At 41.2% G+C, this 20,189-nt stretch overlaps 36 non-coding genes across 36 annotated transcripts; all 36 read right to left on the bottom strand.

The window, feature by feature from the left end:
• Positions 1-256: 256 nt before the first annotated feature.
• On the bottom strand, positions 257-329 carry TRNAV-AAC (transfer RNA valine (anticodon AAC)). The gene has a single exon. It is a non-coding gene; the product is annotated as a tRNA-Val (tRNA).
• A 416-nt stretch (positions 330-745) lies between these two features.
• Positions 746-818, bottom strand: TRNAV-UAC (transfer RNA valine (anticodon UAC)). Its single transcript has one exon. It is a non-coding gene; the product is annotated as a tRNA-Val (tRNA).
• Positions 819-1,043: 225 nt separating this feature from the next.
• TRNAV-CAC (transfer RNA valine (anticodon CAC)) lies at positions 1,044-1,116 on the bottom strand. Its single transcript has one exon. It is a non-coding gene; the product is annotated as a tRNA-Val (tRNA).
• An 86-nt stretch (positions 1,117-1,202) lies between these two features.
• Positions 1,203-1,275, bottom strand: TRNAV-AAC (transfer RNA valine (anticodon AAC)). The gene has a single exon. It is a non-coding gene; the product is annotated as a tRNA-Val (tRNA).
• A 416-nt stretch (positions 1,276-1,691) lies between these two features.
• Positions 1,692-1,764, bottom strand: TRNAV-UAC (transfer RNA valine (anticodon UAC)). The gene has a single exon. It is a non-coding gene; the product is annotated as a tRNA-Val (tRNA).
• Positions 1,765-1,989: 225 nt separating this feature from the next.
• TRNAV-CAC (transfer RNA valine (anticodon CAC)) lies at positions 1,990-2,062 on the bottom strand. Its single transcript has one exon. It is a non-coding gene; the product is annotated as a tRNA-Val (tRNA).
• An 86-nt stretch (positions 2,063-2,148) lies between these two features.
• Positions 2,149-2,221, bottom strand: TRNAV-AAC (transfer RNA valine (anticodon AAC)). The gene has a single exon. It is a non-coding gene; the product is annotated as a tRNA-Val (tRNA).
• A 416-nt stretch (positions 2,222-2,637) lies between these two features.
• TRNAV-UAC (transfer RNA valine (anticodon UAC)) lies at positions 2,638-2,710 on the bottom strand. The gene has a single exon. It is a non-coding gene; the product is annotated as a tRNA-Val (tRNA).
• A 384-nt stretch (positions 2,711-3,094) lies between these two features.
• Positions 3,095-3,167, bottom strand: TRNAV-AAC (transfer RNA valine (anticodon AAC)). The gene has a single exon. It is a non-coding gene; the product is annotated as a tRNA-Val (tRNA).
• Positions 3,168-3,583: 416 nt separating this feature from the next.
• TRNAV-UAC (transfer RNA valine (anticodon UAC)) lies at positions 3,584-3,656 on the bottom strand. Its single transcript has one exon. It is a non-coding gene; the product is annotated as a tRNA-Val (tRNA).
• A 225-nt stretch (positions 3,657-3,881) lies between these two features.
• On the bottom strand, positions 3,882-3,954 carry TRNAV-CAC (transfer RNA valine (anticodon CAC)). Its single transcript has one exon. It is a non-coding gene; the product is annotated as a tRNA-Val (tRNA).
• An 86-nt stretch (positions 3,955-4,040) lies between these two features.
• On the bottom strand, positions 4,041-4,113 carry TRNAV-AAC (transfer RNA valine (anticodon AAC)). The gene has a single exon. It is a non-coding gene; the product is annotated as a tRNA-Val (tRNA).
• Positions 4,114-5,932: 1,819 nt separating this feature from the next.
• TRNAV-AAC (transfer RNA valine (anticodon AAC)) lies at positions 5,933-6,005 on the bottom strand. The gene has a single exon. It is a non-coding gene; the product is annotated as a tRNA-Val (tRNA).
• Positions 6,006-6,421: 416 nt separating this feature from the next.
• Positions 6,422-6,494, bottom strand: TRNAV-UAC (transfer RNA valine (anticodon UAC)). Its single transcript has one exon. It is a non-coding gene; the product is annotated as a tRNA-Val (tRNA).
• A 225-nt stretch (positions 6,495-6,719) lies between these two features.
• On the bottom strand, positions 6,720-6,792 carry TRNAV-CAC (transfer RNA valine (anticodon CAC)). Its single transcript has one exon. It is a non-coding gene; the product is annotated as a tRNA-Val (tRNA).
• An 86-nt stretch (positions 6,793-6,878) lies between these two features.
• Positions 6,879-6,951, bottom strand: TRNAV-AAC (transfer RNA valine (anticodon AAC)). Its single transcript has one exon. It is a non-coding gene; the product is annotated as a tRNA-Val (tRNA).
• A 416-nt stretch (positions 6,952-7,367) lies between these two features.
• Positions 7,368-7,440, bottom strand: TRNAV-UAC (transfer RNA valine (anticodon UAC)). The gene has a single exon. It is a non-coding gene; the product is annotated as a tRNA-Val (tRNA).
• A 225-nt stretch (positions 7,441-7,665) lies between these two features.
• Positions 7,666-7,738, bottom strand: TRNAV-CAC (transfer RNA valine (anticodon CAC)). Its single transcript has one exon. It is a non-coding gene; the product is annotated as a tRNA-Val (tRNA).
• An 86-nt stretch (positions 7,739-7,824) lies between these two features.
• On the bottom strand, positions 7,825-7,897 carry TRNAV-AAC (transfer RNA valine (anticodon AAC)). Its single transcript has one exon. It is a non-coding gene; the product is annotated as a tRNA-Val (tRNA).
• Positions 7,898-8,770: 873 nt separating this feature from the next.
• TRNAV-AAC (transfer RNA valine (anticodon AAC)) lies at positions 8,771-8,843 on the bottom strand. Its single transcript has one exon. It is a non-coding gene; the product is annotated as a tRNA-Val (tRNA).
• A 416-nt stretch (positions 8,844-9,259) lies between these two features.
• On the bottom strand, positions 9,260-9,332 carry TRNAV-UAC (transfer RNA valine (anticodon UAC)). Its single transcript has one exon. It is a non-coding gene; the product is annotated as a tRNA-Val (tRNA).
• Positions 9,333-9,557: 225 nt separating this feature from the next.
• TRNAV-CAC (transfer RNA valine (anticodon CAC)) lies at positions 9,558-9,630 on the bottom strand. Its single transcript has one exon. It is a non-coding gene; the product is annotated as a tRNA-Val (tRNA).
• An 86-nt stretch (positions 9,631-9,716) lies between these two features.
• Positions 9,717-9,789, bottom strand: TRNAV-AAC (transfer RNA valine (anticodon AAC)). Its single transcript has one exon. It is a non-coding gene; the product is annotated as a tRNA-Val (tRNA).
• A 3,163-nt stretch (positions 9,790-12,952) lies between these two features.
• Positions 12,953-13,025, bottom strand: TRNAV-UAC (transfer RNA valine (anticodon UAC)). Its single transcript has one exon. It is a non-coding gene; the product is annotated as a tRNA-Val (tRNA).
• A 225-nt stretch (positions 13,026-13,250) lies between these two features.
• Positions 13,251-13,323, bottom strand: TRNAV-CAC (transfer RNA valine (anticodon CAC)). Its single transcript has one exon. It is a non-coding gene; the product is annotated as a tRNA-Val (tRNA).
• A 66-nt stretch (positions 13,324-13,389) lies between these two features.
• On the bottom strand, positions 13,390-13,462 carry TRNAV-CAC (transfer RNA valine (anticodon CAC)). Its single transcript has one exon. It is a non-coding gene; the product is annotated as a tRNA-Val (tRNA).
• A 225-nt stretch (positions 13,463-13,687) lies between these two features.
• TRNAV-CAC (transfer RNA valine (anticodon CAC)) lies at positions 13,688-13,760 on the bottom strand. Its single transcript has one exon. It is a non-coding gene; the product is annotated as a tRNA-Val (tRNA).
• Positions 13,761-13,846: 86 nt separating this feature from the next.
• TRNAV-AAC (transfer RNA valine (anticodon AAC)) lies at positions 13,847-13,919 on the bottom strand. The gene has a single exon. It is a non-coding gene; the product is annotated as a tRNA-Val (tRNA).
• A 416-nt stretch (positions 13,920-14,335) lies between these two features.
• Positions 14,336-14,408, bottom strand: TRNAV-UAC (transfer RNA valine (anticodon UAC)). Its single transcript has one exon. It is a non-coding gene; the product is annotated as a tRNA-Val (tRNA).
• Positions 14,409-14,633: 225 nt separating this feature from the next.
• On the bottom strand, positions 14,634-14,706 carry TRNAV-CAC (transfer RNA valine (anticodon CAC)). The gene has a single exon. It is a non-coding gene; the product is annotated as a tRNA-Val (tRNA).
• An 86-nt stretch (positions 14,707-14,792) lies between these two features.
• Positions 14,793-14,865, bottom strand: TRNAV-AAC (transfer RNA valine (anticodon AAC)). Its single transcript has one exon. It is a non-coding gene; the product is annotated as a tRNA-Val (tRNA).
• An 873-nt stretch (positions 14,866-15,738) lies between these two features.
• TRNAV-AAC (transfer RNA valine (anticodon AAC)) lies at positions 15,739-15,811 on the bottom strand. The gene has a single exon. It is a non-coding gene; the product is annotated as a tRNA-Val (tRNA).
• Positions 15,812-16,227: 416 nt separating this feature from the next.
• On the bottom strand, positions 16,228-16,300 carry TRNAV-UAC (transfer RNA valine (anticodon UAC)). The gene has a single exon. It is a non-coding gene; the product is annotated as a tRNA-Val (tRNA).
• A 225-nt stretch (positions 16,301-16,525) lies between these two features.
• Positions 16,526-16,598, bottom strand: TRNAV-CAC (transfer RNA valine (anticodon CAC)). Its single transcript has one exon. It is a non-coding gene; the product is annotated as a tRNA-Val (tRNA).
• An 86-nt stretch (positions 16,599-16,684) lies between these two features.
• Positions 16,685-16,757, bottom strand: TRNAV-AAC (transfer RNA valine (anticodon AAC)). Its single transcript has one exon. It is a non-coding gene; the product is annotated as a tRNA-Val (tRNA).
• Positions 16,758-19,920: 3,163 nt separating this feature from the next.
• Positions 19,921-19,993, bottom strand: TRNAV-UAC (transfer RNA valine (anticodon UAC)). Its single transcript has one exon. It is a non-coding gene; the product is annotated as a tRNA-Val (tRNA).
• Between the last annotated feature and the right edge of the window lie 196 nt (positions 19,994-20,189).

Below are 20,189 nucleotides of genomic sequence, written 5' to 3'. Positions count from 1 at the left end.
GCGAATGTGATAACCACTACACTACAGAAACGGAACGAAAAAGGTTACTGTGGTCATGGCAAGGAATAAAGATCAAGGATTGAAAGTCAAAATGCATTGTTTCTGCCCAGTTTCGAACTGGGGATCTTTCGCGTGTGAGGCGAACGTGATAACCACTACACTACAGAAACTAGATGAAAGACGTTACTGGGCTCACGACAAGCAATCGAGATCAAGAACTGAAAGTCAATAGCTTTGTCAGCAAAGCATAATGGCGTGTTTCTGCCCAGTTTTGAACTGGGGACCTTTCGCGTGTTAGGCGAACGTGATAACCACTACACTACAGAAACTCCGTGCTAAGCTCAAACTGTTCAAACACACCGAAATGAAATTGAAAAAAAATGATCCAGCCAAACTCAACAGGTCTTCCTCTATGTCTGAACACAGGACAAAGTGCACTTTTCAACCAGTGAACCTTTCATTTGTCAGACTACTGAAAAAAAGAAAAAACATGGAAACAAAACCATTTTGCAAAAAAAAATCTCATGCCTTTGTCCAAAAGCCAAAAAGAAAGAGAAAAAGCAAGTAGATGCCTGCTTTCGCACCTTGATCCTATCAGGTGTTACTTGAACTAGAAAAACGTATACAATGTCAAAAACACACACTCTTGACAAAAGCAGACGCATGTAGAAATCATCAAAGGGGTAAAAATGATGCTGATTACATCAACAATATACACTTGTGATCAAAATAAAGAGAAACCGCATGCTTCTGCCCGGGATCGAACCGGAGACCTTTCGCGTGTAAAGCGAACGTGATAACCACTACACTACAGAAACTAGATAACAGACGTTACTGGGCTCACGACAAGCAATCGAGATCAAGAACTGAAAGTCAATAGCTTTGTCAGCAAAGCATTATGGCATGTTTCTGCCCAGTTTTGAACTGGGGACCTTTCGCGTGTTAGGCGAATGTGATAACCACTACACTACAGAAACGGAACGAAAAAGGTTACTGTGGTCATGGCAAGGAATAAAGATCAAGGATTGAAAGTCAAAATGCATTGTTTCTGCCCAGTTTCGAACTGGGGACCTTTCGCGTGTGAGGCGAACGTGATAACCACTACACTACAGAAACTAGATGAAAGACGTTACTGGGCTCACGACAAGCAATCGAGATCAAGAACTGAAAGTCAATAGCTTTGTCAGCAAAGCATAATGGCGTGTTTCTGCCCAGTTTTGAACTGGGGACCTTTCGCGTGTTAGGCGAACGTGATAACCACTACACTACAGAAACTCCGTGCTAAGCTCAAACTGTTCAAACACACCGAAATGAAATTGAAAAAAAATGATCCAGCCAAACTCAACAGGTCTTCCTCTATGTCTGAACACAGGACAAAGTGCACTTTTCAACCAAGGAACCTTTCATTTGTCAGACTACTGAAAAAAAGAAAAAACATGGAAACAAAACCATTTTGCAAAAAAAAATCTCATGCCTTTGTCCAAAAGCCAAAAAGAAAGAGAAAAAGCAAGTAGATGCCTGCTTTCGCACCTTGATCCTATCAGGTGTTACTTGAACTAGAAAAACGTATACAATGTCAAAAACACACACTCTTGACAAAAGCAGACGCATGTAGAAATCATCAAAGGGGTAAAAATGATGCTGATTACATCAACAATATACACTTGTGATCAAAATAAAGAGAAACCGCATGCTTCTGCCCGGGATCGAACCGGAGACCTTTCGCGTGTAAAGCGAACGTGATAACCACTACACTACAGAAACTAGATAACAGACGTTACTGGGCTCACGACAAGCAATCGAGATCAAGAACTGAAAGTCAATAGCTTTGTCAGCAAAGCATTATGGCATGTTTCTGCCCAGTTTTGAACTGGGGACCTTTCGCGTGTTAGGCGAATGTGATAACCACTACACTACAGAAACGGAACGAAAAAGGTTACTGTGGTCATGGCAAGGAATAAAGATCAAGGATTGAAAGTCAAAATGCATTGTTTCTGCCCAGTTTCGAACTGGGGACCTTTCGCGTGTGAGGCGAACGTGATAACCACTACACTACAGAAACTAAATGAAAAACGTTACTGGGCTCACGACAAGCAATCGAGATCAAGAACTGAAAGTCAATAGCTTTGTCAGCAAAGAATAATGGCGTGTTTCTGCCCAGTTTTGAACTGGGGACCTTTCGCGTGTTAGGCGAACGTGATAACCACTACACTACAGAAACTCCGTGCTAAGCTCAAACTGTTCAAACACACCGAAATGAAATTGAAAAAAAATGATCCAGCCAAACTCAACAGGTCTTCCTCTATGTCTGAACACAGGACAAAGTGCACTTTTCAACCAAGGAACCTTTCATTTGTCAGACTACTGAAAAAAAGAAAAAACATGGAAACAAAACTATTTTGCAAAAAAAAATCTCATGCCTTTGTCCAAAAGCCAAAAAGAAAGAGAAAAAGCAAGTAGATGCCTGCTTTCGCACCTTGATCCTATCAGGTGTTACTTGAACTAGAAAAACGTATACAATGTCAAAAACACACACTCTTGACAAAAGCAGACACATGTAGAAATCATCAAAGGGGTAAAAATGATGCTGATTACATCAACAATATACACTTGTGATCAAAATAAAGAGAAACCGCATGCTTCTGCCCGGGATCGAACCGGAGACCTTTCGCGTGTAAAGCGAACGTGATAACCACTACACTACAGAAACTAGATAACAGACGTTACTGGGCTCACGACAAGCAATCAAGATCAAGAACTGAAAGTCAACAGCTTTGTCAGCAAAGCATTATGGCATGTTTCTGCCCAGTTTTGAACTGGGGACCTTTCGCGTGTTAGGCGAATGTGATAACCACTACACTACAGAAACGGAACGAAAAAGGTTACTGTGGTCATGGCAAGGAATAAAGATCAAGGATTGAAAGTCAAAATGCATTGTTTCTGCCCAGTTTCGAACTGGGGACCTTTCGCGTGTGAGGCAAACGTGATAACCACTACACTACAGAAACTAGATGAAAGACGTTACTGGGCTCACGACAAGCAATCGAGATCAAGAACTGAAAGTCAATAGCTTTGTCAGCAAAGAATAATGGCGTGTTTCTGCCCAGTTTTGAACTGGGGACCTTTCGCGTGTTAGGCGAACGTGATAACCACTACACTACAGAAACTCCGTGCTAAGCTCAAACTGTTCAAACACACCGAAATGAAATTGAAAAAAAATGATCCAGCCAAACTCAACAGGTCTTCCTCTATGTCTGAACACAGGACAAAGTGCACTTTTCAACCAAGGAACCTTTCATTTGTCAGACTACTGAAAAAAAGAAAAAACATGGAAACAAAACCATTTTGCAAAAAAAAATCTCATGCCTTTGTCCAAAAGCCAAAAAGAAAGAGAAAAAGCAAGTAGATGCCTGCTTTCGCACCTTGATCCTATCAGGTGTTACTTGAACTAGAAAAACATATACAATGTCAAAAACACACACTCTTGACAAAAGCAGACGCATGTAGAAATCATCAAAGGGGTAAAAATGATGCTGATTACATCAACAATATACACTTGTGATCAAAATAAAGAGAAACCGCATGCTTCTGCCCGGGATCGAACCGGAGACCTTTCGCGTGTAAAGCGAACGTGATAACCACTACACTACAGAAACTAGATAACAGACGTTACTGGGCTCACGACAAGCAATCGAGATCAAGAACTGAAAGTCAATAGCTTTGTCAGCAAAGCATTATGGCATGTTTCTGCCCAGTTTTGAACTGGGGACCTTTCGCGTGTTAGGCGAATGTGATAACCACTACACTACAGAAACGGAACGAAAAAGGTTACTGTGGTCATGGCAAGGAATAAAGATCAAGGATTGAAAGTCAAAATGCATTGTTTCTGCCCAGTTTCGAACTGGGGACCTTTCGCGTGTGAGGCGAACGTGATAACCACTACACTACAGAAACTAGATGAAAGACGTTACTGGGCTCACGACAAGCAATCGAGATCAAGAACTGAAAGTCAATAGCTTTGTCAGCAAAGCATAATGGCGTGTTTCTGCCCAGTTTTGAACTGGGGACCTTTCGCGTGTTAGGCGAACGTGATAACCACTACACTACAGAAACTACGTGCTAAGCTCAAACTGTTCAAACACACCGAAATGAAATTGAAAAAAAATGATCCAGCCAAACTCAACAGGTCTTCCTCTATGTCTGAACACAGGACAAAGTGCACTTTTCAACCAAGGAACCTTTCATTTGTCAGACTACTGAAAAAAAGAAAAAACATGGAATCAAAACCATTTTGCAAAAAAAAATCTCATGCCTTTGTCCAAAAGCCAAAAAGAAAGAGAAAAAGCAAGTAGATGCCTGCTTTCGCACCTTGATCCTATCAGGTGTTACTTGAACTAGAAAAACGTATACAATGTCAAAAACACACACTCTTGACAAAAGCAGACGCATGTAGAAATCATCAAAGGGGTAAAAATGATGCTGATTACATCAACAATATACACTTGGGATCAAAATAAAGAGAAACCGCATGCTTCTGCCCGGGATCAAACCGGAGACCTTTCGCGTGTAAAGCGAACGTGATAACCACTACACTACAGAAACTAGATAACAGACGTTACTGGGCTCACGACAAGCAATCGAGATCAAGAACTGAAAGTCAATAGCTTTGTCAGCAAAGCATTATGGCATGTTTCTGCCCAGTTTTGAACTGGGGACCTTTCGCGTGTTAGGCGAATGTGATAACCACTACACTACAGAAACGGAACGAAAAAGGTTACTGTGGTCATGGCAAGGAATAAAGATCAAGGATTGAAAGTCAAAATGCATTGTTTCTGCCCAGCTTCGAACTGGGGGCCTTTCGCGTGTGAGGCGAACGTGATAACCACTACACTACAGAAACTAGATGAAAGACGTTACTGGGCTCACGACAAGCAATCGAGATCAAGAACTGAAAGTCAATAGCTTTGTCAGCAAAGCATAATGGCGTGTTTCTGCCCAGTTTTGAAATGGGGACCTTTCGCGTGTTAGGCGAACGTGATAACCACTACACTACAGAAACTCCGTGCTAAGCTCAAACTGTTCAAACACACCGAAATGAAATTGAAAAAAAATGATCCAGCCAAACTCAACAGGTCTTCCTCTATGTCTGAACACAGGACAAAGTGCACTTTTCAACCAAGGAACCTTTCATTTGTCAGACTACTGAAAAAAAGAAAAAACATGGAAACAAAACCATTTTGCAAAAAAAAATCTCATGCCTTTGTCCAAAAGCCAAAAAGAAAGAGAAAAAGCAAGTAGATGCCTGCTTTCGCACCTTGATCCTATCAGGTGTTACTTGAACTAGAAAAATGTATACAATGTCAAAAACACACACTCTTGACAAAAGCAGACGCATGTAGAAATCATCAAAGGGGTAAAAATGATGCTGATTACATCAACAATATACACTTGTGATCAAAATAAAGAGAAACCGCATGCTTCTGCCCGGGATCAAACCCGAGACCTTTCGCGTGTAAAGCGAACGTGATAACCACTACACTACAGAAACTAGATAACAGACGTTACTGGGCTCACGACAAGCAATCGAGATCAAGAACTGAAAGTCAATAGCTTTGTCAGCAAAGCATTATGGCATGTTTCTGCCCAGTTTCGAACTGGGGACCTTTCGCGTGTTAGGCGAATGTGATAACCACTACACTACAGAAACGGAACGAAAAAGGTTACTGTGGTCATGGCAAGGAATAAAGATCAAGGATTGAAAGTCAAAATGCATTGTTTCTGCCCAGTTTCGAACTGGGGAACTTTCGCGTGTGAGGCGAACGTGATAACCACTACACTACAGAAACTAGATGAAAGACGTTACTGGGCTCACGACAAGCAATCGAGATCAAGAACTGAAAGTCAATAGCTTTGTCAGCAAAGCATAATGGCGTGTTTCTGCCCAGTTTTGAACTGGGGACCTTTCGCGTGTTAGGCGAACGTGATAACCACTACACTACAGAAACTCCGTGCTAAGCTCAAACTGTTCAAACACACCGAAATGAAATTGAAAAAAAATGATCCAGCCAAACTCAACAGGTCTTCCTCTATGTCTGAACACAGGACAAAGTGCACTTTTCAACCAAGGAACCATTCATTTGTCAGACTACTGAAAAAAAGAAAAAACATGGAAACAAAACCATTTTGCAAAAAAAAATCTCATGCCTTTGTCCAAAAGCCAAAAAGAAAGAGAAAAAGCAAGTAGATGCCTGCTTTCGCACCTTGATCCTATCAGGTGTTACTTGAACTAGAAAAACGTATACAATGTCAAAAACACACACTCTTGACAAAAGCAGACGCATGTAGAAATCATCAAAGGGGTAAAAATGATGCTGATTACATCAACAATATACACTTGTGATCAAAATAAAGAGAAACCGCATGCTTCTGCCCGGGATCGAACCGGAGACCTTTCGCGTGTAAAGCGAACGTGATAACCACTACACTACAGAAACTAGATAACAGACGTTACTGGGCTCACGACAAGCAATCGAGATCAAGAACTGAAAGTCAATAGCTTTGTCAGCAAAGCATTATGGCATGTTTCTGCCCAGTTTTGAACTGGGGACCTTTCGCGTGTTAGGCGAATGTGATAACCACTACACTACAGAAACGGAACGAAAAAGGTTACTGTGGTCATGGCAAGGAATAAAGATCAAGGATTGAAAGTCAAAATGCATTGTTTCTGCCCAGTTTCGAACTGGGGACCTTTCGCGTGTGAGGCGAACGTGATAACCACTACACTACAGAAACTAGATGAAAGACGTTACTGGGCTCACGACAAGCAATCGAGATCAAGAACTGAGAGTCAATTGCTTTGTCAGCAAAGCATAATGGCGTGTTTCTGCCCAGTTTTGAACTGGGGACCTTTCGCGTGTTAGGCGAACGTGATAACCACTACACTACAGAAACTCCGTGCTAAGCTCAAACTGTTCAAACACACCGAAATGAAATTGAAAAAAAATGATCCAGCCAAACTCAACAGGTCTTCCTCTATGTCTGAACACAGGACAAAGTGCACTTTTCAACCAAGGAACCTTTCATTTGTCAGACTACTGAAAAAAAGAAAAAACATGGAAACAAAACCATTTTGCAAAAAAAAATCTCATGCCTTTGTCCAAAAGCCAAAAAGAAAGAGAAAAAGCAAGTAGATGCCTGCTTTCGCACCTTGATCCTATCAGGTGTTACTTGAACTAGAAAAACGTATACAATGTCAAAAACACACACTCTTGACAAAAGCAGACGCATGTAGAAATCATCAAAGGGGTAAAAATGATGCTGATTACATCAACAATATACACTTGTGATCAAAATAAAGAGAAACCGCATGCTTCTGCCCGGGATCGAACCGGAGACCTTTCGCGTGTAAAGCGAACGTGATAACCACTACACTACAGAAACTAGATAACAGACGTTACTGGGCTCACGACAAGCAATCGAGATCAAGAACTGAAAGTCAATAGCTTTGTCAGCAAAGCATTATGGCATGTTTCTGCCCAGTTTTGAACTGGGGACCTTTCGCGTGTTAGGCGAATGTGATAACCACTACACTACAGAAACGGAACGAAAAAGGTTACTGTGGTCATGGCAAGGAATAAAGATCAAGGATTGAAAGTCAAAATGCATTGTTTCTGCCCAGTTTCGAACTGGGGACCTTTCGCGTGTGAGGCGAACGTGATAACCACTACACTACAGAAACTAGATGAAAAACGTTACTGGGCTCACGACAAGCAATCGAGATCAAGAACTGAAAGTCAATAGCTTTGTCAGCAAAGCATAATAGCATGTTTCTGCCCAGTTTTGAACTGGGGACCTTTCGCGTGTTAGGCGAACGTGATAACCACTACACTACAGAAACTCCGTGCTAAGCTCAAACTGTTCAAACACACCGAAATGAAATTGAAAAAAAATGATCCAGCCAAACTCAACAGGTCTTCCTCTATGTCTGAACACAGGACAAAGTGCACTTTTCAACCAAGGAACCTTTCATTTGTCAGACTACTGAAAAAAAGAAAAAACATGGAAACAAAACCATTTTGCAAAAAAAAATCTCATGCCTTTGTCCAAAAGCCAAAAAGAAAGAGAAAAAGCAAGTAGATGCCTGCTTTCGCACCTTGATCCTATCAGGTGTTACTTGAACTAGAAAAACGTATACAATGTCAAAAACACACACTCTTGACAAAAGCAGACGCATGTAGAAATCATCAAAGGGGTAAAAATGATGCTGATTACATCAACAATATACACTTGTGATCAAAATAAAGAGAAACCGCATGCTTCTGCCCGGGATCGAACCGGAGACCTTTCACGTGTAAAGCGAACGTGATAACCACTACACTACAGAAACTAGATAACAGACGTTACTGGGCTCACGACAAGCAATCGAGATCAAGAACTGAAAGTCAATAGCTTTGTCAGCAAAGCATTATGGCATGTTTCTGCCCAGTTTTGAACTGGGGACCTTTCGCGTGTTAGGCGAATGTGATAACCACTACACTACAGAAACGGAACGAAAAAGGTTACTGTGGTCATGGCAAGGAATAAAGATCAAGGATTGAAAGTCAAAATGCATTGTTTCTGCCCAGTTTTGAACTGGGGACCTTTCGCGTGTGAGGCGAACGTGATAACCACTACACTACAGAAACTAGACGAAAGACATTACTGGGCTCACGACAAGCAATCGAGATCAAGAACTGAAAGTCAATAGCTTTGTCAGCAAAGCATAATGGCGTGTTTCTGCCCAGTTTTGAACTGGGGACCTTTCGCGTGTTAGGCGAACGTGATAACCACTACACTACAGAAACTCCGTGCTAAGCTCAAACTGTTCAAACACACCGAAATGAAATTGAAAAAAAATGATCCAGCCAAACTCAACAGGTCTTCCTCTATGTCTGAACACAGGACAAAGTGCACTTTTCAACCAAGGAACCTTTCATTTGTCAGACTACTGAAAAAAAGAAAAAACATGGAAACAAAACCATTTTGCAAAAAAAAATCTCATGCCTTTGTCCAAAAGCCAAAAAGAAAGAGAAAAAGCAAGTAGATGCCTGCTTTCGCACCTTGATCCTATCAGGTGTTACTTGAACTAGAAAAACGTATACAATGTCAAAAACACACACTCTTGACAAAAGCAGACGCATGTAGAAATCATCAAAGGGGTAAAAATGATGCTGATTACATCAACAATATACACTTGTGATCAAAATAAAGAGAAACCGCATGCTTCTGCCCGGGATCGAACCGGAGACCTTTCGCGTGTAAAGCGAACGTGATAACCACTACACTACAGAAACTAGATAACAGACGTTACTGGGCTCACGACAAGCAATCGAGATCAAGAACTGAAAGTCAATAGCTTTGTCAGCAAAGCATTATGGCATGTTTCTGCCCAGTTTTGAACTGGGGACCTTTCGCGTGTTAGGCGAATGTGATAACCACTACACTACAGAAACGGAACGAAAAAGGTTACTGTGGTCATGGCAAGGAATAAAGATCAAGGATTGAAAGTCAAAATGCATTGTTTCTGCCCAGTTTCGAACTGGGGACCTTTCGCGTGTGAGGCGAACGTGATAACCACTACACTACAGAAACTAGATGAAAGACGTTACTGGGCTCACGACAAGCAATCGAGATCAAGAACTGAGAGTCAATTGCTTTGTCAGCAAAGCATAATGGCGTGTTTCTGCCCAGTTTTGAACTGGGGACCTTTCGCGTGTTAGGCGAACGTGATAACCACTACACTACAGAAACTCCGTGCTAAGCTCAAACTGTTCAAACACACCGAAATGAAATTGAAAAAAAATGATCCAGCCAAACTCAACAGGTCTTCCTCTATGTCTGAACACAGGACAAAGTGCACTTTTCAACCAAGGAACCTTTCATTTGTCAGACTACTGAAAAAAAGAAAAAACATGGAAACAAAACCATTTTGCAAAAAAAAATCTCATGCCTTTGTCCAAAAGCCAAAAAGAAAGAGAAAAAGCAAGTAGATGCCTGCTTTCGCACCTTGATCCTATCAGGTGTTACTTGAACTAGAAAAACGTATACAATGTCAAAAACACACACTCTTGACAAAAGCAGACGCATGTAGAAATCATCAAAGGGGTAAAAATGATGCTGATTACATCATAGTAACATAGTAACATAGTTAGTAAGGCCGAAAAAAGACATTTGTCCATCCAGTTCAGCCTATATTCCATCATAATAAATACCCAGATCTACGTCCTTCTACAGAACCTAATAATTGTATGATACAATATTGTTCTGCTCCAGGAAGACATCCAGGCCTCTCTTGAACCCCTCGACTGAGTTCGCCATCACCACCTCCTCAGGCAAGCAATTCCAGATTCTCACTGCCCTAACAGTAAAGAATCCTCTTCTATGTTGGTGGAAAAACCTTCTCTCCTCCAGACGCAAAGAATGCCCCCTTGTGCCCGTCACCTTCCTTGGTATAAACAGATCCTCAGCGAGATATTTGTATTGTCCCCTTATATACTTATACATGGTTATTAGATCGCCCCTCAGTCGTCTTTTTTCTAGACTAAATAATCCTAATTTCGCTAATCTATCTGGGTATTGTAGTTCTCCCATCCCCTTTATTAATTTTGTTGCCCTCCTTTGTACTCTCTCTAGTTCCATTATATCCTTCCTGAGCACCGGTGCCCAAAACTGGACACAGTACTCCATGTGCGGTCTAACTAGGGATTTGTACAGAGGCAGTATAATGCTCTCATCATGTGTATCCAGACCTCTTTTAATGCACCCCATGATCCTGTTTGCCTTGGCAGCTGCTGCCTGGCACTGGCTGCTCCAGGTAAGTTTATCATTAACTAGGATCCCCAAGTCCTTCTCCCTGTCAGATTTACCCAGTGGTTTCCCGTTCAGTGTGTAATGGTGATATTGATTCCCTCTTCCCATGTGTATAACCTTACATTTATCATTGTTAAACCTCATCTGCCACCTTTCAGCCCAAGTTTCCAACTTATCCAGATCCATCTGTAGCAGAATACTATCTTCTCTTGTATTAACTGCTTTACATAGTTTTGTATCATCTGCAAATATCGATATTTTACTGTGTAAACCTTCTACCAGATCATTAATGAATATGTTGAAGAGAACAGGTCCCAATACTGACCCCTGCGGTACCCCACTGGTCACAGCGACCCAGTTAGAGACTATACCATTTATAACCACCCTCTGCTTTCTATCACTAAGCCAGTTACTAACCCATTTACACACATTTTCCCCCAGACCAAGCATTCTCATTTTGTGTACCAACCTCTTGTGCGGCACGGTATCAAACGCTTTGGAAAAATCGAGATATACCACGTCCAATGACTCACCGTGGTCCAGTCTATAGCTTACCTCTTCATAAAAACTGATTAGATTGGTTTGACAGGAGCGATTTCTCATAAACCCATGCTGATATGGAGTTAAACAGTTATTCTCATTGAGATAATCCAGAATAACATCCCTCAGAAACCCTTCAAATATTTTACCAACAATAGAGGTTAGACTTACTGGCCTATAATTTCCAGGTTCACTTTTAGAGCCCTTTTTGAATATTGGCACCACATTTGCTATGCGCCAGTCCTGCGGAACAGACCCTGTCGCTATAGAGTCACTAAAAATAAGAAATAATGGTTTATCTATTACATTACTTAGTTCTCTTAGTACTCGTGGGTGTATGCCGTCCGGACCCGGAGATTTATCTATTTTAATCTTATTTAGCCGGTTTCGCACCTCTTCTTGGGTTAGATTGGTGACCCTTAATATAGGGTTTTCATTGTTTCTTGGGATTTCACCTAGCATTTCATTTTCCACCGTGAATACCGTGGAGAAGAAGGTGTTTAATATGTTAGCTTTTTCCTCGTCATCTACAACCATTCTTTCCTCACTATTTTTTAAGGGGCCTACATTTTCAGTTTTTATTCTTTTACTATTGATATAGTTGAAGAACAGTTTGGGATTAGTTTTACTCTCCTTAGCAATGTGCTTCTCTGTTGCCTTTTTGGCAGCTTTAATTAGTTTTTTAGATAAAGTATTTTTCTCCCTATAGTTTTTTAGAGCTTCAATGGTGCCATCCTGCTTTAGTAGTGCAAATGCTTTCTTTTTACTGTTAATTGCCTGTCTTACTTCTTTGTTTAGCCACATTGGGTTTTTCCTATTTCTAGTCCTTTTATTCCCACAAGGTATAAACCGCTTACACTGCCTATTTAGGATGTTCTTAAACATTTCCCATTTATTATCTGTATTCTCATTTCTGAGGATATTGTCCCAGTCTACCAGATTAAGGGCATCTCTAAGCTGTTCAAACTTTGCCTTCCTAAAGTTCAATGTTTTTGTGACTCCCTGACAAGTCCCCCTAGTGAAAGACAGGTGAAACTGCACAATATTGTGGTCGCTATTTCCTAAATGCCCAACCACCTGCAGATTTGTTATTCTGTCAGGTCTATTAGATAGTATTAGGTCTAAAAGTGCTGCTCCTCTGGTTGGATTCTGCACCAATTGTGAAAGATAATTTTTCTTGGTTATTAGCAGAAACCTGTTGCCTTTATGGGTTTCACAGGTTTCTGTTTCCCAGTTAATATCCGGGTAGTTAAAGTCCCCCATAACCAGGACCTCATTATGGGTTGCAGCTTCATCTATCTGCTTTAGAAGTAGACTTTCCATGCTTTCTGTTATATTTGGGGGTTTGTAACAGACCCCAATGAGAATTTTGTTACCATTTTTCCCTCCATGAATTTCAACCCATATGGACTCGACATCCTCATTCCCTTCGCTAATATCCTCCCTTAAAGTGGACTTTAGACAAGACTTTACATAGAGACAAACCCCTCCTCCTCTCCGATTTTTACGATCCTTTCTAAACATCAACAATATACACTTGTGATCAAAATAAAGAGAAACCGCATGCTTCTGCCCGGGATCGAACCGGAGACCTTTCGCGTGTAAAGCGAACGTGATAACCACTACACTACAGAAACTAGATAACAGACGTTACTGGGCTCACGACAAGCAATCGAGATCAAGAACTGAAAGTCAATAGCTTTGTCAGCAAAGCATTATGGCATGTTTCTGCCCAGTTTTGAACTGGGGACCTTTCGCGTGTTAGGCGAATGTGATAACCACTACACTACAGAAACGGAACGAAAAAGGTTACTGTGGTCATGGCAAGGAATAAAGATCAAGGATTGAAAGTCAAAATGCATTGTTTCTGCCCAGTTTCGAACTGGGGACCTTTCGCGTGTGAGGCGAACGTGATAACCACTACACTACAGAAACGGAACGAAAAAGGTTACTGTGGTCATGGCAAGGAATAAAGATCAAGGATTGAAAGTCAAAATGCATTGTTTCTGCCCAGTTTCGAACTGGGGACCTTTCGCGTGTGAGGCGAACGTGATAACCACTACACTACAGAAACTAGATGAAAAACGTTACTGGGCTCACGACAAGCAATCGAGATCAAGAACTGAAAGTCAATAGCTTTGTCAGCAAAGCATTATGGCATGTTTCTGCCCAGTTTTGAACTGGGGACCTTTCGCGTGTTAGGCGAATGTGATAACCACTACACTACAGAAACGGAACGAAAAAGGTTACTGTGGTCATGGCAAGGAATAAAGATCAAGGATTGAAAGTCAAAATGCATTGTTTCTGCCCAGTTTCGAACTGGGGACCTTTCGCGTGTGAGGCGAACGTGATAACCACTACACTACAGAAACTAGATGAAAGACGTTACTGGGCTCACGACAAGCAATCGAGATCAAGAACTGAGAGTCAATTGCTTTGTCAGCAAAGCATAATGGCGTGTTTCTGCCCAGTTTTGAACTGGGGACCTTTCGCGTGTTAGGCGAACGTGATAACCACTACACTACAGAAACTCCGTGCTAAGCTCAAACTGTTCAAACACACCGAAATGAAATTGAAAAAAAATGATCCAGCCAAACTCAACAGGTCTTCCTCTATGTCTGAACACAGGACAAAGTGCACTTTTCAACCAAGGAACCTTTCATTTGTCAGACTACTGAAAAAAAGAAAAAACATGGAAACAAAACCATTTTGCAAAAAAAAATCTCATGCCTTTGTCCAAAAGCCAAAAAGAAAGAGAAAAAGCAAGTAGATGCCTGCTTTCGCACCTTGATCCTATCAGGTGTTACTTGAACTAGAAAAACGTATACAATGTCAAAAACACACACTCTTGACAAAAGCAGACGCATGTAGAAATCATCAAAGGGGTAAAAATGATGCTGATTACATCAACAATATACACTTGTGATCAAAATAAAGAGAAACCGCATGCTTCTGCCCGGGATCGAACCGGAGACCTTTCGCGTGTAAAGCGAACGTGATAACCACTACACTACAGAAACTAGATAACAGACGTTACTGGGCTCACGACAAGCAATCGAGATCAAGAACTGAAAGTCAATAGCTTTGTCAGCAAAGCATTATGGCATGTTTCTGCCCAGTTTTGAACTGGGGACCTTTCGCGTGTTAGGCGAATGTGATAACCACTACACTACAGAAACGGAACGAAAAAGGTTACTGTGGTCATGGCAAGGAATAAAGATCAAGGATTGAAAGTCAAAATGCATTGTTTCTGCCCAGTTTCGAACTGGGGACCTTTCGCGTGTGAGGCGAACGTGATAACCACTACACTACAGAAACTAGATGAAAAACGTTACTGGGCTCACGACAAGCAATCAAGATCAAGAACTGAAAGTCAATAGCTTTGTCAGCAAAGCATAATAGCATGTTTCTGCCCAGTTTTGAACTGGGGACCTTTCGCGTGTTAGGCGAACGTGATAACCACTACACTACAGAAACTCCGTGCTAAGCTCAAACTGTTCAAACACACCGAAATGAAATTGAAAAAAAATGATCCAGCCAAACTCAACAGGTCTTCCTCTATGTCTGAACACAGGACAAAGTGCACTTTTCAACCAAGGAACCTTTCATTTGTCAGACTACTGAAAAAAAGAAAAAACATGGAAACAAAACCATTTTGCAAAAAAAAATCTCATGCCTTTGTCCAAAAGCCAAAAAGAAAGAGAAAAAGCAAGTAGATGCCTGCTTTCGCACCTTGATCCTATCAGGTGTTACTTGAACTAGAAAAACGTATACAATGTCAAAAACACACACTCTTGACAAAAGCAGACGCATGTAGAAATCATCAAAGGGGTAAAAATGATGCTGATTACATCAACAATATACACTTGTGATCAAAATAAAGAGAAACCGCATGCTTCTGCCCGGGATCGAACCGGAGACCTTTCACGTGTAAAGCGAACGTGATAACCACTACACTACAGAAACTAGATAACAGACGTTACTGGGCTCACGACAAGCAATCGAGATCAAGAACTGAAAGTCAATAGCTTTGTCAGCAAAGCATTATGGCATGTTTCTGCCCAGTTTTGAACTGGGGACCTTTCGCGTGTTAGGCGAATGTGATAACCACTACACTACAGAAACGGAACGAAAAAGGTTACTGTGGTCATGGCAAGGAATAAAGATCAAGGATTGAAAGTCAAAATGCATTGTTTCTGCCCAGTTTTGAACTGGGGACCTTTCGCGTGTGAGGCGAACGTGATAACCACTACACTACAGAAACTAGACGAAAGACATTACTGGGCTCACGACAAGCAATCGAGATCAAGAACTGAAAGTCAATAGCTTTGTCAGCAAAGCATAATGGCGTGTTTCTGCCCAGTTTTGAACTGGGGACCTTTCGCGTGTTAGGCGAACGTGATAACCACTACACTACAGAAACTCCGTGCTAAGCTCAAACTGTTCAAACACACCGAAATGAAATTGAAAAAAAATGATCCAGCCAAACTCAACAGGTCTTCCTCTATGTCTGAACACAGGACAAAGTGCACTTTTCAACCAAGGAACCTTTCATTTGTCAGACTACTGAAAAAAAGAAAAAACATGGAAACAAAACCATTTTGCAAAAAAAAATCTCATGCCTTTGTCCAAAAGCCAAAAAGAAAGAGAAAAAGCAAGTAGATGCCTGCTTTCGCACCTTGATCCTATCAGGTGTTACTTGAACTAGAAAAACGTATACAATGTCAAAAACACACACTCTTGACAAAAGCAGACGCATGTAGAAATCATCAAAGGGGTAAAAATGATGCTGATTACATCAACAATATACACTTGTGATCAAAATAAAGAGAAACCGCATGCTTCTGCCCGGGATCGAACCGGAGACCTTTCGCGTGTAAAGCGAACGTGATAACCACTACACTACAGAAACTAGATAACAGACGTTACTGGGCTCACGACAAGCAATCGAGATCAAGAACTGAAAGTCAATAGCTTTGTCAGCAAAGCATTATGGCATGTTTCTGCCCAGTTTTGAACTGGGGACCTTTCGCGTGTTAGGCGAATGTGATAACCACTACACTACAGAAACGGAACGAAAAAGGTTACTGTGGTCATGGCAAGGAATAAAGATCAAGGATTGAAAGTCAAAATGCATTGTTTCTGCCCAGTTTCGAACTGGGGACCTTTCGCGTGTGAGGCGAACGTGATAACCACTACACTACAGAAACTAGATGAAAGACGTTACTGGGCTCACGACAAGCAATCGAGATCAAGAACTGAGAGTCAATTGCTTTGTCAGCAAAGCATAATGGCGTGTTTCTGCCCAGTTTTGAACTGGGGACCTTTCGCGTGTTAGGCGAACGTGATAACCACTACACTACAGAAACTCCGTGCTAAGCTCAAACTGTTCAAACACACCGAAATGAAATTGAAAAAAAATGATCCAGCCAAACTCAACAGGTCTTCCTCTATGTCTGAACACAGGACAAAGTGCACTTTTCAACCAAGGAACCTTTCATTTGTCAGACTACTGAAAAAAAGAAAAAACATGGAAACAAAACCATTTTGCAAAAAAAAATCTCATGCCTTTGTCCAAAAGCCAAAAAGAAAGAGAAAAAGCAAGTAGATGCCTGCTTTCGCACCTTGATCCTATCAGGTGTTACTTGAACTAGAAAAACGTATACAATGTCAAAAACACACACTCTTGACAAAAGCAGACGCATGTAGAAATCATCAAAGGGGTAAAAATGATGCTGATTACATCATAGTAACATAGTAACATAGTTAGTAAGGCCGAAAAAAGACATTTGTCCATCCAGTTCAGCCTATATTCCATCATAATAAATACCCAGATCTACGTCCTTCTACAGAACCTAATAATTGTATGATACAATATTGTTCTGCTCCAGGAAGACATCCAGGCCTCTCTTGAACCCCTCGACTGAGTTCGCCATCACCACCTCCTCAGGCAAGCAATTCCAGATTCTCACTGCCCTAACAGTAAAGAATCCTCTTCTATGTTGGTGGAAAAACCTTCTCTCCTCCAGACGCAAAGAATGCCCCCTTGTGCCCGTCACCTTCCTTGGTATAAACAGATCCTCAGCGAGATATTTGTATTGTCCCCTTATATACTTATACATGGTTATTAGATCGCCCCTCAGTCGTCTTTTTTCTAGACTAAATAATCCTAATTTCGCTAATCTATCTGGGTATTGTAGTTCTCCCATCCCCTTTATTAATTTTGTTGCCCTCCTTTGTACTCTCTCTAGTTCCATTATATCCTTCCTGAGCACCGGTGCCCAAAACTGGACACAGTACTCCATGTGCGGTCTAACTAGGGATTTGTACAGAGGCAGTATAATGCTCTCATCATGTGTATCCAGACCTCTTTTAATGCACCCCATGATCCTGTTTGCCTTGGCAGCTGCTGCCTGGCACTGGCTGCTCCAGGTAAGTTTATCATTAACTAGGATCCCCAAGTCCTTCTCCCTGTCAGATTTACCCAGTGGTTTCCCGTTCAGTGTGTAATGGTGATATTGATTCCCTCTTCCCATGTGTATAACCTTACATTTATCATTGTTAAACCTCATCTGCCACCTTTCAGCCCAAGTTTCCAACTTATCCAGATCCATCTGTAGCAGAATACTATCTTCTCTTGTATTAACTGCTTTACATAGTTTTGTATCATCTGCAAATATCGATATTTTACTGTGTAAACCTTCTACCAGATCATTAATGAATATGTTGAAGAGAACAGGTCCCAATACTGACCCCTGCGGTACCCCACTGGTCACAGCGACCCAGTTAGAGACTATACCATTTATAACCACCCTCTGCTTTCTATCACTAAGCCAGTTACTAACCCATTTACACACATTTTCCCCCAGACCAAGCATTCTCATTTTGTGTACCAACCTCTTGTGCGGCACGGTATCAAACGCTTTGGAAAAATCGAGATATACCACGTCCAATGACTCACCGTGGTCCAGTCTATAGCTTACCTCTTCATAAAAACTGATTAGATTGGTTTGACAGGAGCGATTTCTCATAAACCCATGCTGATATGGAGTTAAACAGTTATTCTCATTGAGATAATCCAGAATAACATCCCTCAGAAACCCTTCAAATATTTTACCAACAATAGAGGTTAGACTTACTGGCCTATAATTTCCAGGTTCACTTTTAGAGCCCTTTTTGAATATTGGCACCACATTTGCTATGCGCCAGTCCTGCGGAACAGACCCTGTCGCTATAGAGTCACTAAAAATAAGAAATAATGGTTTATCTATTACATTACTTAGTTCTCTTAGTACTCGTGGGTGTATGCCGTCCGGACCCGGAGATTTATCTATTTTAATCTTATTTAGCCGGTTTCGCACCTCTTCTTGGGTTAGATTGGTGACCCTTAATATAGGGTTTTCATTGTTTCTTGGGATTTCACCTAGCATTTCATTTTCCACCGTGAATACCGTGGAGAAGAAGGTGTTTAATATGTTAGCTTTTTCCTCGTCATCTACAACCATTCTTTCCTCACTATTTTTTAAGGGGCCTACATTTTCAGTTTTTATTCTTTTACTATTGATATAGTTGAAGAACAGTTTGGGATTAGTTTTACTCTCCTTAGCAATGTGCTTCTCTGTTGCCTTTTTGGCAGCTTTAATTAGTTTTTTAGATAAAGTATTTTTCTCCCTATAGTTTTTTAGAGCTTCAATGGTGCCATCCTGCTTTAGTAGTGCAAATGCTTTCTTTTTACTGTTAATTGCCTGTCTTACTTCTTTGTTTAGCCACATTGGGTTTTTCCTATTTCTAGTCCTTTTATTCCCACAAGGTATAAACCGCTTACACTGCCTATTTAGGATGTTCTTAAACATTTCCCATTTATTATCTGTATTCTCATTTCTGAGGATATTGTCCCAGTCTACCAGATTAAGGGCATCTCTAAGCTGTTCAAACTTTGCCTTCCTAAAGTTCAATGTTTTTGTGACTCCCTGACAAGTCCCCCTAGTGAAAGACAGGTGAAACTGCACAATATTGTGGTCGCTATTTCCTAAATGCCCAACCACCTGCAGATTTGTTATTCTGTCAGGTCTATTAGATAGTATTAGGTCTAAAAGTGCTGCTCCTCTGGTTGGATTCTGCACCAATTGTGAAAGATAATTTTTCTTGGTTATTAGCAGAAACCTGTTGCCTTTATGGGTTTCACAGGTTTCTGTTTCCCAGTTAATATCCGGGTAGTTAAAGTCCCCCATAACCAGGACCTCATTATGGGTTGCAGCTTCATCTATCTGCTTTAGAAGTAGACTTTCCATGCTTTCTGTTATATTTGGGGGTTTGTAACAGACCCCAATGAGAATTTTGTTACCATTTTTCCCTCCATGAATTTCAACCCATATGGACTCGACATCCTCATTCCCTTCGCTAATATCCTCCCTTAAAGTGGACTTTAGACAAGACTTTACATAGAGACAAACCCCTCCTCCTCTCCGATTTTTACGATCCTTTCTAAACATCAACAATATACACTTGTGATCAAAATAAAGAGAAACCGCATGCTTCTGCCCGGGATCGAACCGGAGACCTTTCGCGTGTAAAGCGAACGTGATAACCACTACACTACAGAAACTAGATAACAGACGTTACTGGGCTCACGACAAGCAATCGAGATCAAGAACTGAAAGTCAATAGCTTTGTCAGCAAAGCATTATGGCATGTTTCTGCCCAGTTTTGAACTGGGGACCTTTCGCGTGTTAGGCGAATGTGATAACCACTACACTACAGAAACGGAACGAAAAAGGTTACTGTGGTCATGGCAAGGAATA

Source organism: Ranitomeya imitator, unplaced genomic scaffold (genome assembly GCF_032444005.1).
Source record: "Ranitomeya imitator isolate aRanImi1 unplaced genomic scaffold, aRanImi1.pri SCAFFOLD_24, whole genome shotgun sequence".
Lineage (NCBI taxonomy): Eukaryota > Metazoa > Chordata > Amphibia > Anura > Dendrobatidae > Ranitomeya > Ranitomeya imitator.
Note: the sequence above shows the minus strand (reverse complement) of the source record. Positions and strands in the feature narration are given on the sequence as shown.